Genomic DNA, 15,125 nt, shown 5'->3' with positions numbered 1-15,125 from the left:
TAGAGGCTGCTGGGGTGTATATAGAGGCTGCTGAGCTGTATATAGAGGCTGCTGGGGTGTATATAGAGGCTGCTGGGGTGTATATAGAGGCTGCTGAGCTGTATATAGAGGCTGCTGGGGTGTATATAGAGGCTGCTGGGGTGTATATAGAAACTGCTGGGGTGTATATAGAAGCTGCTGGGGTGTATATAGAAGCTGCTGGGCTGTATATAGAGGCTGCTGGGCTGTATATAGAGGCTGCTGGGCTGTATATAGAGGCTGCTGGGCTGTATATAGAGGCTGATGGGCTGTATATAGAGGCTGCTGGGCTGTATATAGAGGCTGCTGGGCTGTATATAGAGGCTGCTGCTGGGGTCTATATAGAGGCTGCTGGAGTATATATAGAGGCTGCTGGGCTGTATATAGAGGCTGCTGCTGGGGTCTATATAGAGGCTGCTGCTGGAGTCTATATAGAGGCTGCTGCTGGGGTGTATATAGAGGCTGCTGGAGTATATATAGAGGCTGCTGGAGTATATATAGAGGCTGCTGGGCTGTATATAGAAGCTGCTGGGGTGTATATAGAGGCTGCTGGAGTATATATAGAGGCTGCTGGAGTATATATAGAGGCTGCTGCTGCTGGGCTGTATATAGAGGCTGCTGGGCTGTATATAGAGGCTGCTGGGGTGTATATAGAGGCTGCTGGGGTGTATATAGAGGCTGCTGGGGTGTATATAGAGGCTGCTGGGGTGTATATAGAGGCTGCTGCTGGGCTGTATACACAGGCTGCTGGGCTGTATATAGAAGCTGCTGGGCTGTATATAGAGGCTGATGGGCTTGTATATAGAAGCTGCTGGGGTGTATATAGAGGCTGCTGCTGGGCTGTATATAGAGGCTGCTGCTGGGCTGTATATAGAGGCTGCTGGGCTGTATATAGAGGCTGCTGGGCTGTATATAGAGGCTGCTGGGCTGTATATAGAGGCTGCTGGGCTGTATATAGAGGCTGCTGCTGGGGTCTATATAGAGGCTGCTGGAGTATATATAGAGGCTGCTGGGCTGTATATAGAGGCTGCTGCTGGGCTGTATATAGAGGCTGCTGGGGTGTATATAGAGGCTGCTGCAGTATATATAGAGGCTGCTGCAGTATATATAGAGGCTGCTGCAGTATATATAGAGGCTGCTGGGCTGTATATAGAGGCTGCTGGGGTGTATATAGAGGCTGCTGGGCTGTATATAGAGGCTGCTGAGCTGTATATAGAGGCTGCTGAGCTGTATATAGAGTCTGCTGGGCTGTATATAGAGGCTGCTGGGGTGTATATAGAGGCTGCTGGGGTGTATATAGAGGCTGCTGGGGTGTATATAGAGGCTGCTGAGCTGTATATAGAGGCTGCTGGGGTGTATATAGAGGTTGCTGGGGTGTATATATAGAGGCTGCTGGGCTGTATATAGAGGCTGCTGGGGTGTATATAGAGGCTGCTGGGGTGTATATAGAGGCTGCTGGGCTGTATATAGAGGCTGCTGGGCTGTACATAGAGGCTGCTGGGCTGTACATAGAAGCTGCTGGGCTGTACATAGAAGCTGCTGGGCTGTATATAGAGGCTGCTGAGCTGTATATAGAGGCTGCTGGGGTATATATAGAGGCTGCTGGGCTGTATATAGAGGCTGCTGGGCTGTATATAGAGGCTGCTGGGCTGTATATAGAGGCTGCTGGGCTGTATATAGAGGCTGCTGGGGTGTATATAGAGGTTGCTGGGGTATATATAGAGGTTGCTGGGGTATATATATATAGAGGCTGCTGGGCTGTATATAGAAGCTGCTGGGCTGTATATAGAGGCTGCTGGGCTATATATAGAGGCTGCTGAGCTGTATATAGAGGCTGCTGAGCTGTATATAGAGGCTGCTGAGCTGTATATAGAGGCTGCTGAGCTGTATATAGAGGTTGCTGGGGTGTATATATAGAGGCTGCTGGGCTGTACATAGAGGCTGCTGGAGTGTATATAGAGGTTGCTGGGGTGTATATAGAGGCTGCTGGGCTGTATATAGAGGCTGCTGGGGTGTATATAGAGGCTGCTGGGCTGTATATATAGAGGCTGCTGGGCTGTATATAGAGGCTGCTGCTGGGCTGTATACAGAAGCTGCTGGGGTGTATATAGAAGCTGCTGGGGTGTATATAGAGGCTGCTGCTGGGCTGTATATAGAGGCTGCTGGGGTGTATATAGAGGCTGCTGGGGTGTATATATAGAGGCTGCTGGGCTGTACATATAGAGGCTGCTGCAGTATATATAGAGGCTGTTGGGCTGTATATAGAGGCTGCTGGGCTGTATATAGAGGTTGCTGGGGTATATATAGAGGTTGCTGGGGTATATATATATATAGAGGCTGCTGGGCTGTATATAGAGGCTGCTGGGCTGTATATAGAGGCTGCTGGGCTGTATATAGAGGCTGCTGGGCTGTATATAGAGGCTGCTGGGCTGTATATAGAGGCTGCTGCTGGGCTGTATACAGAAGCTGCTGGGGTGTATATAGAGGCTGCTGCTGGGCTGTATACAGAGGCTGCTGGGCTATATATAGAAGCTGCTGGGCTGTATATAGAGGCTGCTGGGCTGTATATAGAGGCTGCTGGGCTGTATATAGAGGCTGCTGGGCTGTATATAGAGGCTGCTGGGCTGTATATAGAGGCTGCTGGGCTGTATATAGAGGCTGCTGGGCTGTATATAGAAGCTGCTGGGCTGTATATAGAAGCTGCTGGGCTGTATATAGAAGCTGCTGGGCTGTATACAGAGGCTGCTGGGCTGTATATAGAAGCTGCTGGGCTGTATATAGAGGCTGATGGGCTTGTATATAGAAGCTGCTGGGCTGTATATAGAGGCTGCTGCTGGGCTGTATATAGAGGCTGCTGCTGGGCTGTATATAGAGGCTGCTGCTGGGCTGTATATAGAGGCTGCTGCTGGGGTGTATATAGAGGCTGCTGCTGGGGTGTATATAGAGGCTGCTGGGGTGTATATAGAGGCTGCTGGGGTGTATATAGAGGCTGCTGGGGTGTATATAGAGGCTGCTGCAGTATATATAGAGGCTGCTGCAGTATATATAGAGGCTGCTGGGCTGTATATAGAGGCTGCTGGGCTGTATATAGAGGCTGCTGGGGTGTATATAGAGGCTGCTGGGGTGTATATAGAGGCTGCTGGGGTGTATATAGAGGCTGCTGGGGTGTATATAGAGGCTGCTGGGGTGTATATAGAGGCTGCTGGGGTGTATAAAGAAGCTGCTGGGGTGTATATAGAAGCTGCTGGGGTGTATATAGAAGCTGCTGGGCTGTATATAGAGGCTGCTGGGCTGTATATAGAGGCTGCTGGGCTGTATATAGAGGCTGCTGGGGTGTATATAGAAGCTGCTGGGCTGTATATAGAGGCTGCTGGGCTGTATATAGAGGCTGCTGGGCTGTATATAGAGGCTGCTGGGGTGTATATAGAAGCTGCTGGGCTGTATATAGAGGCTGCTGGGCTGTATATAGAGGCTGCTGGGCAGTATATAGAGGCTGCTGCTGGGGTCTATATAGAGGCTGCTGGAGTATATATAAAGGCTGCTGGGCTGTATATAGAGGCTGCTGCTGGGGTCTATATAGAGGCTGCTGCTGGAGTATATATAGAGGCTGCTGGGCTGTATATAGAGTCTGCTGCTGGGGTGTATATAGAGGCTGCTGGAGTATATATAGAGGCTGCTGGAGTATATATAGAGGCTGCTGCTGGGGTGTATATAGAGGCTGCTGGGCTGTATATAGAAGCTGCTGGGCTGTATATAGAGGCTGCTGGAGTATATATAGAGGCTGCTGGAGTATATATAGAGGCTGCTGCTGCTGGGCTGTATATAGAGGCTGCTGGGCTGTATATAGAAGCTGCTGGGCTGTATATAGAGGCTGCTGGGCTGTATATACAGGCTGCTGGGGTGTATATAGAGGCTGCTGGGGTGTATATAGAGGCTGCTGGGGTGTATATAGAGGCTGCTGGGGTGTATATAGAGGCTGCTGCTGGGCTGTATACAGAGGCTGCTGCTGGGCTGTATATAGAAGCTGCTGGGCTGTATATAGAGGCTGATGGGCTTGTATATAGAGGCTGATGGGGTGTATATAGAGGCTGCTGCTGGGCTGTATATAGAGGCTGCTGCTGGGCTGTATATAGAGGCTGCTGGGCTGTATATAGAGGCTGCTGGGGTGCATATAGAGGCTGCTGGGGTGCATATAGAGGCTGCTGGGGTGCATATAGAGGCTGCTGCAGTATATATAGAGGCTGCTGCAGTATATATAGAGGCTGCTGGGCTGTATATATAGAGGCTGCTGGGGTGTATATAGAGGCTGCTGGGGTGTATAGAGGCTGCTGGGGTGTATAGAGGCTGCTGGGGTGTATATAGAAGCTGCTGGGGTGTATATAGAAGCTGCTGGGGTGTATATAGAAGCTGCTGGGCTGTATATAGAGGCTGCTGGGCTATATATAGAGGCTGCTGGGCTATATATAGAGGCTGCTGGGCTGTATATAGAGGCTGCTGGGCTGTATATAGAGGCTGCTGCTGGAGTATATATAGAGGCTGCTGGAGTATATATAGAGGCTGCTGGGCTGTATATAGAGGCTGCTGCTGGGGTCTATATAGAGGCTGCTGCTGGAGTATATATAGAGGCTGCTGGGCTGTATATAGAGTCTGCTGCTGGGGTGTATATAGAGGCTGCTGGAGTATATATAGAGGCTGCTGGAGTATATATAGAGTCTGCTGCTGGGGTGTATATAGAGGCTGCTGGGCTGTATATAGAAGCTGCTGGGGTGTATATAGAGGCTGCTGGAGTATATATAGAGGCTGCTGGAGTATATATAGAGGCTGCTGGAGTATATATAGAGGCTGCTGGAGTATATATAGAGGCTGCTGCTGCTGGGCTGTATATAGAGGCTGCTGGGCTGTATATAGAAGCTGCTGGGCTGTATATAGAGGCTGCTGGGGTGTATATAGAGGCTGCTGGGGTGTATATAGAGGCTGCTGGGGTGTATATAGAGGCTGCTGGGGTGTATATAGAGGCTGCTGGGCTGTATATAGAAGCTTCTGGGGTGTATATAGAGGCTCCTGCTGCTGGGCTGTATATAGAGGCTGCTGGGCTGTATATAGAAGCTGCTGGGCTGTATATAGAGGCTGCTGGGCTGTATATATAGAAGCTGCTGGGCTGTATATAGAAGCTGCTGGGCTGTATATAGAAGCTGCTGGGCTGTATATAGAGGCTGCTGCTGGGCTGTATATAGAGGCTGCTGGGCTGTATATAGAGGCTGCTGCTGGAGTGTATATAGAGGCTGCTGGGCAGTATATAGAGGCTGCTGGGCTGTATATAGAGGCTGCTGCTGGGGTGTATACAGAGGCTGCTGCTGGGGTGTATACAGAGGCTGCTGGGCTATATATAGAAGCTGCTGGGCTATATATAGAAGCTGCTGGGCTATATATAGAAGCTGCTGGGCTATATATAGAGGCTGCTCGGCTGTATATAGAGGCTGCTGGGCTGTATATAGAGGCTGCTGGGCTGTATATAGAGGCTGCTGGGCTGTATATAGAGGCTGCTGGGCTATATATAGAAGCTGCTGGGGTGTATATAGAGGCTGCTGGGCTGTATATATAGAGGCTCCTGCTGCTGGGCTGTATATAGAAGCTGCTGGTGTGTATATAGAGGCTGCTGGGCTGTATATAGAGGCTGCTGGGGTATATATAGAGGCTCCTGCTGCTGGGCTGTATATAGAGGTTGCTGGGCTGTATATAGAAGCTGCTGGTGTGTATATAGAGGCTGCTGGGCTGTATATAGAGGCTGCTGGGGTATATATAGAGGCTCCTGCTGCTGGGCTGTCTATAGAGGCTGCTGCTGGGCTGTCTATAGAGGCTGCTGCTGGGCTGTCTATAGAGGCTGCTGCTGGGCTGTATATAGAGGCTGCTGCTGCTGGGCTGTATATAGAGGCTGCTGCTGGGCTGTATATAGAGGCTGCTGCTGGGCTGTATATAGAGGCTGCTGCTGGGCTGTATATAGAGGCTGCTGCTGCTGGGCTGTATATAGAGGCTGCTGCTGGGCTGTATATAGAGGCTGCTGCTGCTGGGGTGTATATAGAGGCTGCTGCTGGGGTGTACTGACCAGAAAATGTGACTGCCTCAGCCAATCACAGGCCATAGTTAACCGGATTTACCCAAAGTCCATTTTCCCTAAACTGGGTAAATCCAGTTAATTTGTAGCATATAGCGCAGGCGGTAACCGAAGTCCATTCTTCCCCAATCCGGTGAACATCTGCACTATATGATACTACTTAACCGCATTTACTCAAAATTAAGGGAGTTTGTCATTTTTTAGACACTGGGTCACTGCCCCACTGTGCTGGATCTGTCCCCACAGTGTTCGCTTTTTGACCTACATCCCACATGCTTGCTCTCACCACCACCAGCAGCCAAGTCCCAGCTGGCCAGGGGGGACGACACCACCACCCGCGTCCCAGCTGGCCAGGGGGGACGACACCACCACCAGCAGCCGCGTCCCAGCGGGCCAGGGGGGACGACACCACCATCAGCAGCCGCGTCCCAGCTGGCCAGGGAGGGGGGGGGGGGGGACACCTCCACCAACAGCCGCGTCCCAGCTGGCCAGGGGGGACGACACCACCACCAACAGCCGCGTCCCAGCCGGCCAGGGGGAAGACGGTCTCTGCTGGCTCACACCATACACATACACACATATACATATATACTCAAACCAAGAAAGAAGAGGGTAGCCGGGTTGCGTTATACTACTTAACCAGAATTACTCAAAATGAAGGGACTTTGTTGTTTTTTAGACCCTGGGTCACTCCCACTGTCAGAGGTGCGGGCATCCAGGTGTCCGGAGTGGGGTCAATAAACTTTGGGTACATCCGGTTAACATCTGCACCATGTTCTGCTAAGTAAAGGGATTAGGGTGAATAAACTTTGGGTACATCCGGTTAACATCTGTACCATGTTCTGCTAAGTAACGGGATTAGGGTCAATAAACTTTGGGTACATCCGGTTAACATCTGCACCATGTTCTGCTAAGTAACCGGATTTACTCAAAATGAAGGGACTTTGCCATTTTTTAGACCCTGGGTCACTCCCACTGTCAGAGGTGCGGGCATTCAGGTGTCTGTCCCCGGTGGTCAGGGGGGGCCACACCACCACCAGCAGCCGCGTCCCAGCTGGCCAGGCGGGACGACACCACCAGCAGCCGCGTCTCAACGGGCCAGGGGGGACACTACCACCAGCAGCCGCGTCCCAGCTGGCCAGGGGGGACACCACCACCAGCAGCCGCGTCCCAGCTGGCCAGGGGGGACGACACCACCACCAGCAGCCGCGTCCCAGCTGGCCAGGGGGGACGACACCACCACCAGCAGCCGCGTCCCAGCTGGCCAGGGGGGACGACACCACCACCAGCAGCCGCGTCCCAGCGGGCCAGAAGGGACGACACCACCACCAGCAGCCGCGTCCCAGCGGGCCAGGAGGCACGACACCACCACCAGCAGCAGCGTCCCAGCGGGCCAGGAGGCACGACACCACCACCAGCAGCCGCGTCCCAGCGGGCCAGGGGGGACGACACCACCACCAGCAGCAGCGTCCCAGGGGGGACGACACCACCACCAGCAGCCGCGTCCCAGCGGGCCAGGGGGGACGACACCACCACCAGCAGCCGCGTCCCAGCGGGGACGACACTACCACCAGTAGCCGCGTCCCAGCGGGGACGACACCACCACCAGCAGCCGCGTCCCAGCGGGCCAGGGGGGACAACACCACCAGCAGCAGCCGCGTCCCAGCGGGCCAGGGGGGACAACACCACCAGCAGCAGCCGCGTCCCAGCGGGCCAGGGGGGACAACACCACCACCAGCAGTCGCGTCCCAGCTGGCCAGGGGGGACGACACCACCACCAGCAGCCGCGTCCCAGCAGGCCAGAGGTGACGACACCACCACCAGCAGAAGCGTCCCAGCTGGCCAGATGGGACGACACCACCACCAGCAGCCGCGTCCCAGCTGGCCAGAGGGGACGACACCACCACCAGCAGCCGCGTCCCAGCGGGCCAGGGGGGACGACACCACTACCAGCAGCCGCGTCCCAGCGGGCCAGGGGGGACGACACCACAACCAGCAGCCGCGTCCCAGCGGGCCAGGGGGGACGACACCACCACCACCAGCAGCCGCGTCCCAGCGGGCCAGGGGGGACGACACCACCACAAGCAGCCGCGTCCCAGCGGGGACGACACCACCACCAGCAGCCGCGTCCCAGCGGGGACGACACCACCACCAGCAGCCGCGTCCCAGCGGGCCAGGGGGGACAACACCACCACCAGCAGCCGCGTCCCAGCGGGCCAGGGGGGACGACACCACCACCAGCAGCCGCGTCCCAGCGGGCCAGGGGGGGGCGACACCACCACCAGCAGCCGCGTCCCAGCGGGCCAGGGGGGACGACACCACCACCACCAGCAGCCGCGTCCCAGCGGGCCAGGGGGGACGACACCACCACAAGCAGCCGCGTCCCAGCGGGGACGACACCACCACCAGCAGCCGCGTCCCAGCGGGGACGACACCACCACCAGCAGCCGCGTCCCAGCGGGCCAGGGGGGACAACACCACCACCAGCAGCCGCGTCCCAGCGGGCCAGGGGGGACGACACCACCACCAGCAGCCGCGTCCCAGCGGGCCAGGGGGGGGCGACACCACCACCAGCAGCCGCGTCCCAGCGGGCCAGGGGGGGGCGACACCACCACCAGCAGTCGCGTCCCAGCTGGCCAGGGGGGACGACACCACCACCAGCAGCCGCATCCCAGCAGGCCAGAGGTGACGACACCACCACCAGCAGAAGCGTCCCAGCTGGCCAGACGGGACGACACCACCACCAGCAGCCGCGTCCCAGCTGGCCAGAGGGGACGACACCACCACCAGCAGCTGCGTCCCAGCGGGCCAGGGGGGACGACACCACCACCAGCAGCCGTGTCCCAGCGGGCCACGGGGGAGGACACCACAACCAGCAGCAGCGTCCCAGCGGGCCAGGGGGGACGACACCACCACCAGCAGCCGCGTCCCAGCTGGCCAGGCGGGACGACACCACCACCAGCAGCCGCGTCTCAGGTGGCCAGGCGGGACGACACCACCACCAGCAGCCGAGTCCCAGGTGGCCAGTGGGTGCGACACCACCACCAGCAGCCAAGTCCCAGCTGGCCAGGGGGGACGACACCACCACCAGCAGCCGCGTCCCAGCTGGCCAGGCGGGACGACACCACCACCAGCAGCCGCGTCCCAGGTGGCCAGGTGGGACGACACCACCACTAGCAGCCACGTCCCAGCTGGCCAGTGGGTGCGACACCACCACCAGCAGCCAAGTCCCAGCTGGCCAGGGGGGGGCGACACCACCACCACCAGCCGCGTCCCAGCGGGGACGACACCACCACCAGCAGCCGCGTCCCAGCGGGGACGACACCACCACCAGCAGCCGCGTCCCAGCGGGCCAGGGGGGACAACACCACCACCAGCAGCCGCGTCCCAGCGGGCCAGGGGGGACAACACCACCACCAGCAGCCGCGTCCCAGCGGGCCAGGGGGGGGCGACACCACCACCAGCAGTCGCGTCCCAGCTGGCCAGGGGGGACGACACCACCACCAGCAGCCGCATCCCAGCAGGCCAGAGGTGACGACACCACCACCAGCAGAAGCGTCCCAGCTGGCCAGACGGGACGACACCACCACCAGCAGCCGCGTCCCAGCTGGCCAGAGGGGACGACACCACCACCAGCAGCCGCGTCCCAGCGGGCCAGGGGGGACGACACCACCACCAGCAGCCGCGTCCCAGCGGGCCACGGGGGAGGACACCACAACCAGCAGCAGCGTCCCAGCGGGCCAGGGGGGACGACACCACCACCAGCAGCCGCGTCCCAGCTGGCCAGGCGGGACGACACCACCACCAGCAGCCGCGTCCCAGGTGGCCAGGCGGGACGACACCACCACTAGCAGCCACGTCCCAGCTGGCCAGTGGGTGCGACACCACCACCAGCAGCCAAGTCCCAGCTGGCCAGGGGGGACGACACCACCACCAGCAGCCGCGTCCCAGCTGGCCAGGCGGGACGACACCACCACCAGCAGCCGCGTCCTAGGTGGCCAGGCGGGACGACACCACCACTAGCAGCCACGTCCCAGCTGGCCAGTGGGTGCGACACCACCACCAGCAGCCGCGTCCCAGCTGGCCAGGCGGGACGACACCACCACCAGCAGCCGCGTCCCAGCGGGCCACGGGGGAGGACACCACAACCAGCAGCAGCGTCCCAGCGGGCCAGGGGGGACGACACCACCACCAGCAGCCGCGTCCCAGCTGGCCAGGCGGGACGACACCACCACCAGCAGCCGCGTCCCAGGTGGCCAGGCGGGACGACACCACCACTAGCAGCCACGTCCCAGCTGGCCAGTGGGTGCGACACCACCACCAGCAGCCAAGTCCCAGCTGGCCAGGGGGGACGACACCACCACCAGCAGCCGCGTCCCAGCTGGCCAGGCGGGACGACACCACCACCAGCAGCCGCGTCCTAGGTGGCCAGGCGGGACGACACCACCACTAGCAGCCACGTCCCAGCTGGCCAGTGGGTGCGACACCACCACCAGCAGCCGCGTCCCAGCTGGCCAGGCGGGACGACACCACCACCAGCAGCCGCGTCCCAGCCGGCCAGGGGGGAGACGGTCTCTGCTGGCTCACGCCATACACATACACACATATACATATATACTCAAACCAAGGAAGAAGAGGGTAGCCGGGTTGCGTTATACTACTTAACCAGAATTACTCAAAATGAAGGGACTTTGTCATTTTTTAGACCCTGGGTCACTCCCACTGTCAGAGGTGCGGGCATTCAGATGTCTGTCCCAGCTGACCAGGGGGGGCGACACCACCACCAGCAGCCGCGTCCCAGCTGGCCAGGGAGGACACCACCACTAGCAGCCGCGTCCCAGCTGGCCAGGAGGGGGGGTGGGATACCACCACCAGCAGCCGCGTCCCAGCTGGCCGGGAGGGGGGGGGGGGGATACCACCACCAGCAGCCGCGTCCCAGCTGCCCAGGGGGGACGACACCACCACCAGCAGCCAAGTCCCAGCTGACCGGGGGGACGACACCACCACCAGCAGCCAAGTCCCAGCTGGACAGGGGGGACGACACAACCACCACCAGCCAAGTCCCAGCTGGCCAGGGGGGACGACACCACCACCACCAGTCAAGTCCCAGCTGGCCAGGGGGGACACCACCACCAGCAGCCGCGTCCCAGCGGGCCAGGGGGAACGACACCACCACCAGCAGCCGCGTCCCAGCTGGCCAGGGGGGATGACACCACCACCAGCAGCCGCGTCCCAGCTGGCCAGGGGGGGAGACACCACCACCAGCAGCCGCGTCCCAGCTGGCCAGGGGGGACGACACCACCACCAGCAGCCGCATCTCAGCGGGCCAGGGGGGACGACACCACCACCAGCAGCCGCGTCCCAGCTGGCCAGGAGGACGGCCTCTGCTGGCTCACGCCATACACATACACACATATAAATATATACTCAAACCAAGGAAGAAGAGGATAGCCGGGTTACGTTATCATGGAGGCTGGTGAGCCGCGTCTCCACAATGCTTCGTTATCTAACTGAAGAAAAAAAAAAGGGAAATTAATTTGCCATAATATAAATATATAATGATACAATAAATACATATAAGACCACCAGCAGCCGCGTCCCAGCTGGCCAGGGGGGACGACACCACCACCAGCAGCCGCGTCCCAGCTGGCCAGGGGGGACGACACCACCACCAGCAGCCGCGTCCCAGCTGGCCAGGGGGGACGACACCACCACCAGCAGCCGCGTCCCAGCTGGCCAGGGGGGACGACACCACCACCAGCAGCCGCGTCCCAGCTGGCCAGCGGGGACGACACCACCACCAGCAGCCGCGTCCCAGCTGGCCAGTTGGGACATACACAAAGAAACACACATACATATGGAGTAACGCACACAGGAGGAAGACAGCACACATATATATATATATATATATATATCTTAGATGGTTGCCCGATTCAAACGCATCGGGTATTCTAGAATATGTATGTAGTTTATTTATGAAGATTTAAGAATAATGCAATACATGCGGGCGTGCGGCGGTGTCTGCTTGCGGCGGTGTAGGTGTGCAGTGGTGTGTGTGAGCGGTGGTGTGGTTGTGTCTGTCACCCTGTGGCTTTGTACTCCTGTACCTGTGTCCCTCTGTAGCTGTGTCCCCCTGTGCCTGCTGTCTCCCCCGTGTGCGGTGTCTGTCTGTACCTGCTCCCCATGTCCCCCTGTCTCTGGCTCTCCCCCGTGTCCCCCTGTCTCTGCCTGTGGCCCATATCCCCCTGTCTCTGCCTGTGGCCTATATCCCCCTGTCTCTGGCTGTCCCCCATGTCCCCCTGTCTCTGGCTGTCCCCCGTGTCCCCCTGTCTCTGGCTGTGGCCCATATCCCCCTGTCTCTGGCTGTCCCCCGTGTCCCCCTGTCTCTGCCTGTGGCCCATATCCCCCTGTCTCTGGCTGTCCCCCGTATCCCCCTGTCTCTGGCTGTCCCCCGTGTCCCCCTGTCTCTGGCTGTCCCCCGTGTCCCCCTGTCTCTGGCTGTCCCCCGTGTCCCCCTGTCTCTGGCTGTCCCCCAGTCTCTGGCTGTCCCCCGTGTCCCCCTGTGGCTATGGCTGTCCCCCGTGTCCCCCTGTGTCTCTGACTGTCCCCCGTGTCCCCCTGTGTCTCTGGCTGTCCCCCGTGTCCCCCTGTGTCTCTGGCTGTCCCCCGTGTCCCCCTGTGTCTCTGGCTGTCCCCCGTGTCCCCCTGTCTCTGGCTGTCCCCATGTCCCCCTGTCTCTGGCTGTCCCCCTGTGGCTCTGCTGCAGGCACCACCCCCCGTCCTCTGCTCCTGTCCTGTGTGCCTCTGTGTCCCTCTAGCCTCGTCCTCTGGCCCTGTCCTGTGTGGCCCTGTGCCCCCGTCTCTGGCTGTCCCCCGTGTCCCCCTGTCTCTGGCTGTCCCCCGTGTCCCCCTGTCTCTGGTTGTCCCCCGTGTCCCCCTGTCTCTGGCTGTCCCCCAGTGTCTGCCTGTCCCCCTGTGGCTATGGCTGTCCCCCATGTCCCCCTGTCTCTGGCTGTCCCCCTGTCTCTGGCTGTCCCCCGTGTCCCCCTGTCTCTGGCTGTCCCCCTGTCTCTGGCAGTCCCCCGTGTCCCCCTGTCTCTGGCTGTCCCCCGTGTCCCTCTGTGGCTATGACTGTCCCCCATGTCCCCCTGTGGCTATGGCTGTCCCCCATGTCCCCCTGTGGCTATGGCTGTCCCCCATGTCCCCCTGTGTCTCTGGCTGTCCCTCATGTCCCCCTGTGTCTCTGGCTGTCCCCCATGTCCCCCTGTGTCCTGGCTGTCCCCAGTGTCCCCCTGTCTCTGGCTGTCCCCCGTGTCCCGCTGTCCCCCGTGTCCCCCTGTCTCTGGCTGTCCCCCGTGTCCCCCTGTCTCTGGCTGTCCCCCGTGTCCCCCTGTGTCTCTGGCTGTCCCCCGTGTCCCCCTGTCTCTGGCTGTCCCCCGTGTCCCCCTGTCTCTGGCTGTCCCCCGTGTCCCCCTGTCTCTGGCTGTCCCCCGTGTCCCCCTGTCTCTGGCTGTCCCCCGTGTCCCCCTGTCTCTGGCTGTCCCCCGTGTCCCCCTGTCTCTGGCTGTCCCCCGTGTCCCCCTGTCTCTGGCTGTCCCACGTGTCCCCCTGTGTCTCTGGCTGTCCCCCTGTCTCTGGCTGTCCCCCTGTCTCTGGCTGTCCCCCGTGTCCCCCTGTGGCTCTGGCTGTCCCCCGTGTCCCCCTGTCTCTGGCTGTCCCCCTGTCTCTGGCTGTCCCCCTGTCTCTGGCTGTCCCCCTGTCTCTGGCTGTCCCCCGTGTCCCCCTGTCTCTGGCTGTCCCCCGTGTCCCCCTGTATCTCTGGCTGTCCCCCGTGTCCCCCTGTCTCTGGCTGTCCCCCTGTCTCTGGCTGTCCCACGTGTCCCCCTGTGTCTCTGGCTGTCCCCCTGTCTCTGGCTGTCCCCCTGTCTCTGGCTGTCCCCCGTGTCCCCCTGTGGCTCTGGCTGTCCCCCGTGTCCCCCTGTCTCTGGCTGTCCCCCTGTCTCTGGCTGTCCCCCTGTCTCTGGCTGTCCCCCGTGTCCCCCTGTCTCTGGCTGTCCCCCGTGTCCCCCTGTCTCTGGCTGTCCCCCGTGTCCCCCTGTGTCTCTGGCTGTCCCCCGTGTCCCCCTGTGTCTCTGGCTGTCCCCCGTGTCCCCCTGTGTCTCTGGCTGTCCCCCGTGTCCCCCTGTGTCTCTGGCTGTCCCCCGTGTCCCCCTGTCTCTGGCTGTCCCCCGTGTCCCCCTGTGGCTCTGGGTGTCCCCCGTGTCCCCCTGTCTCTGGCTGTCCCCCGTGTCCCCCTGTGGCTCTGCTGCAGGCACCACCCCCCGTCCTCTGCTCCTGTCCTGTGAGCCTCTGCGTCCCTCTAGCCTCGTCCTCTGGCCCTGTCCTGTCCTGTGTGGCCCTGTGTCCCCCCTGTTGTGGTCCTTTGCCCCAGTCCTGTTGGGACATAGGATCGTTGAGTGTACCTAAGTTAAGGATGACAGCAGCCGGCGGGTATCCGCTGCTGCCATTTTCTTCAGTCTCAGCCAATCCGGGAAGGCAGGAAGGGAGAGTTCCGTTCTCCCGCGGAGGCTCTTGGGAGCTGTAGTTCTCCAGGCACTGTCACTGACTCTTCTGGCCTGGGCGTGGACTACATCTCCCAACATGCTGTGCGGCTGCGGCCTCAGCCAGGCAGCTGGCTTCCCAGTAGCGTCACGTCCTCCCGCCCTCAGCCATTCACACAGGGACGGGGAAAGGAGATAACAGTGCAGGCTGGAACATAGAGCTGGCGCCCCCCCTCCCCCACGGCCATTCTACATTGTGCTCCGGACGGGGTCACAAGCAGTTCACACTGTACACGGCCCACCACATCGAGCCCGCAGCCCGTGCGCGTCCCCTACCGGCCGTTCACATATTGTACATGGCACCATGAGTGACAAGCCAGCCGGCTCCGAATCGAACACCCGGACCCCGCCCCCGCCGTGCAACATCCCCGTTTTACGCGATTTGAGGGTCTTTT

At 60.0% G+C, this 15,125-nt stretch overlaps 1 long non-coding RNA gene across 1 annotated transcript in view; it reads right to left on the bottom strand.

The window, feature by feature from the left end:
• LOC141222241 (uncharacterized) overlaps positions 1-14,710 on the bottom strand; it is a 37,517-nt gene extending 22,807 nt beyond the window's left edge. Inside the window, exon 1 of the long non-coding RNA XR_012290079.1 lies at positions 14,593-14,710. This is a non-coding gene — a long non-coding RNA (uncharacterized lncRNA). The remainder of the gene's footprint in view (positions 1-14,592) is intronic.
• Positions 14,711-15,125: the final 415 nt, after the last annotated feature.

The sequence above is a fragment of the Phyllobates terribilis genome, unplaced genomic scaffold (assembly GCF_046119375.1).
Source record: "Phyllobates terribilis strain yellow unplaced genomic scaffold, ASM4611937v1 Scaffold_349__1_contigs__length_1988846, whole genome shotgun sequence".
NCBI classification, from domain to species: Eukaryota; Metazoa; Chordata; class Amphibia; order Anura; family Dendrobatidae; genus Phyllobates; species Phyllobates terribilis.
Note: the sequence above shows the minus strand (reverse complement) of the source record. Positions and strands in the feature narration are given on the sequence as shown.